This window comes from Arachis hypogaea, chromosome 16 (assembly GCF_003086295.3).
Source record: "Arachis hypogaea cultivar Tifrunner chromosome 16, arahy.Tifrunner.gnm2.J5K5, whole genome shotgun sequence".
Lineage (NCBI taxonomy): Eukaryota > Viridiplantae > Streptophyta > Magnoliopsida > Fabales > Fabaceae > Arachis > Arachis hypogaea.
In genome coordinates, this window is record NC_092051.1 from 40,528,752 (window position 1) to 40,531,760 (window position 3,009).

Here is a 3,009-nt window from a genome sequence, read left to right on the forward strand (position 1 = left end):
TAGGCATGACCTGCGCGATCTGTAGAAATAACAGAATACGCTGGGGCGATTTTGGGCCGCATTTTGACCCAGTTTTCGGCCCAGAAACACAGACTAAACCTAGGGAACATGCTGAAACTCAAAGACGCATCCACACACATTCAGATTCATCACATTAGGATTACTCTTAGTTTTAGATCTGAATCTAGATTAGTGTTACATTGATAGTTTATGTTTTTGCTTTGAATTGTGGATGTTGAAGAGCCATTACCTCCGTTGAAGACATTACTTTAGTTTGTTTCTTTACTCCCTTATTTTTAATTAGTTACTCATTAACTCTGTTCAGATAATTATGTTGCGTTTTGAATTTATTAATATATGAAGTTATTTTTATTTTAATTAATTTAATTTCTCTATTTTATTTTATTTAATTATGTTTTCTCATATTTTTATGATTATTTCTTTCACGTCAATGGAGTAAAATTTCTACTTGACATGGGGTTGATTAAAAGGAGATACTTGAGTTGGAATGCTCAAGTGCTTGGTTGAATGGGACGTTGTTAGCTAATTCCATACCTACTAACACTAGACCACCCTAAGGGAGAGGATTAGGAATTGAGGGTAAGAGTTAGTTTAATCACCATACTTTTTCTTATTTAGTAAGGGGTAACCGAGTGAGAACAACAACCTTTTTGCACTACACTACACTTGAGAAGATTCCAACAATGATAGAAATTCCATTTAATTAATCCCCCAGTCAAGGCCTTTTATTCAGAGTATTAATAACTATTCTTAGTTCATTTTCACTGCTTTAATTTTTAATCATTTTAATTACTCGTTATCAAGACTCAATTTTTCTGAAAACGCCTAGTTAATAAAATAGCACTCTTTCCTGCAACTCGTTGGGAGACCACCTGGGACTCATACTCCTAGTATTTTATTTCTAAAATTTGTGACAACCCTTTTTTTAAATTGGTGAGGCAGATCTTAGCCGGTTAAGAGCTATACGTGCAACGCTATCCTCTTAATTGAAATCTCTAAATTAGTAAACTTCTGCCACGCATCACTTAGTAAAAAATTTTTAAAATTTAGTTGTTTCTTGTTAGTCAAGTCAAAATTTTAATTTAAAAATTATATCTTTTCAAATCTTTTTCAAAAATCAAATATTTTTCATTTTTCTTTCCTATTTTTCGAAAATTCTTCAAAATAAAATTTTCAAAAATCTTTTTCTTAATTTTATTTCATAATTTTTTAAAATATTGCTAACATTTAATGTTTTGATTAAAAAATTTCAAGTTTGTTACCTTCCTGTTAAGAAAGGTTCAATCTTTAAATTTTAGAATCATATCTTTTAGTTTCTTGTTAGTCAAGTCATCAACTTTAATTTTCAAAATCAAATCTTTTTAAATTTCCTTCTCAAATCTTTTTCAAAATAAACTCCAATCATATCTTTCAATTATATCTTTTTCAAAACTTAATTTCAGAATCTTTTTCTAACTTCTTATCTTTTCAAAATTGATTTTCAAATCTTTTTCAATTAACTACTTGACTTTTTGTTTGATTTTAAAAAGTTTTCTATTTCAATCATATCTTTTTCAAAACTACCTACTACTTTCCTCTCTCTAATTTTTGAAAACTAACTAACAACTTTTTCAAAAATCTTTTTAATTAATTAATTTATTTAGTTTTCAAATTACTTTTATTCTCTTCTTAAATTTCGAATTCTAACTTCTAATTAAAATAAAAACAAAAATATTTTTATTTTATTTTAAACTAATATTCGAATTTCTTCTCTCTCTGTGTTCGAATTCTCTTCATTCTCTCTCTACCTCATTCTTCTATTCTTCTCTTCTTCTACTCACATAAAGGAATCTCTATACTGTGACATAGAGGATTCATCTTCTTTTCTGTTCTCTTCTATTTCATATAAGCAAGAACGAGGATAAGAACATTCTTGTTAAAGCTGAGCCTGAACCTGAAAGGACTCTGAAGAGGAAGCTAAGAGAAGCTAAAGCACAAAACTCTGGAGAGGACCTAACAGAAATTTTCAAAAAAGAAGAAGACATGGCAGCCAAAAATAACAACAATGATGGAGATGCAGGGAAGGTGCTTGGTGACTTTACTGCACCAACTTCTGACTTCTATGGAAGAAGCATCTCAATTCCTACAATTGGAGCAAACAACTTTGAGCTTAAGCCTCAATTAGTTTCTCTAATGCAGAAGAATTGCAAGTTTCATGGACTTCCATTGGAAGATCCTCATCAGTTCTTAGCTGAATTCTTGCAAATTTGTGACACTGTTAAGACCAATGGGGTTAATCCTGAGGTCTACAGACTTATGCTTTTCCCTTTTGCTGTAAGAGACAGAGCTAGGACATGGTTGAACTCACAACCTAAAGAAAGCCTGAACTCTTGGAAAAAGTTGGTCAATGCCTTCTTGGCCAAATTCTTTCCACCTCAAAAGTTGAGCAAGCTTAGAGTGGAAGTCCAAACCTTCAGACAGAAGGAAGGTGAATCCCTCTATGAAGCTTGGGAAAGATACAAGCAATTGATTAGAAGGTGTCCTTCTGACATGCTTTTAGAATAGAGCATCTTATGTATATTCATGATGGTCTATTTGAATTGTCCAAGATGTCATTGGATCACTCTGCTGGTGGATCTCTTCATCTGAAGAAGACGCCTGTAGAAGCCCAAGAACTCATTGAAATGGTTGCAAATAACCAGTTCATGTATACTTCTGAAAGAAATCCTATGAATAATGGGATGACTCAGAAGAAAGGAGTTCTCGAGATTGATACTCTGAATGCCATATTGGCTCAGAATAAAATATTGACTCAGCAAGTCAATATGATTTCTCAGAGTTTGACTGAAATGCAAGCTACATCAGGCAGTACTAAAGAAGCCTCCCCTGAAGGAGAAGCTTATGACTCTGAGAATTCTGCAATGGAAGAGGTGAATTACATGGAAGAATCCTATGGAAACACCTATAATTCTACATGGAGGAATCATCCTAATTTCTCATGGAAGGATC

The 3,009-nt window shown here is 32.4% G+C and overlaps 1 non-coding gene across 1 annotated transcript; it reads right to left on the minus strand.

Annotated features, from left to right (window-relative positions):
• Nucleotides 1-2,448: 2,448 nt before the first annotated feature.
• On the minus strand, nucleotides 2,449-2,556 carry LOC112761621 (small nucleolar RNA R71). Its single transcript, XR_003182009.1, has one exon. It is a non-coding gene; the product is annotated as a small nucleolar RNA R71 (small nucleolar RNA).
• Nucleotides 2,557-3,009: the final 453 nt, after the last annotated feature.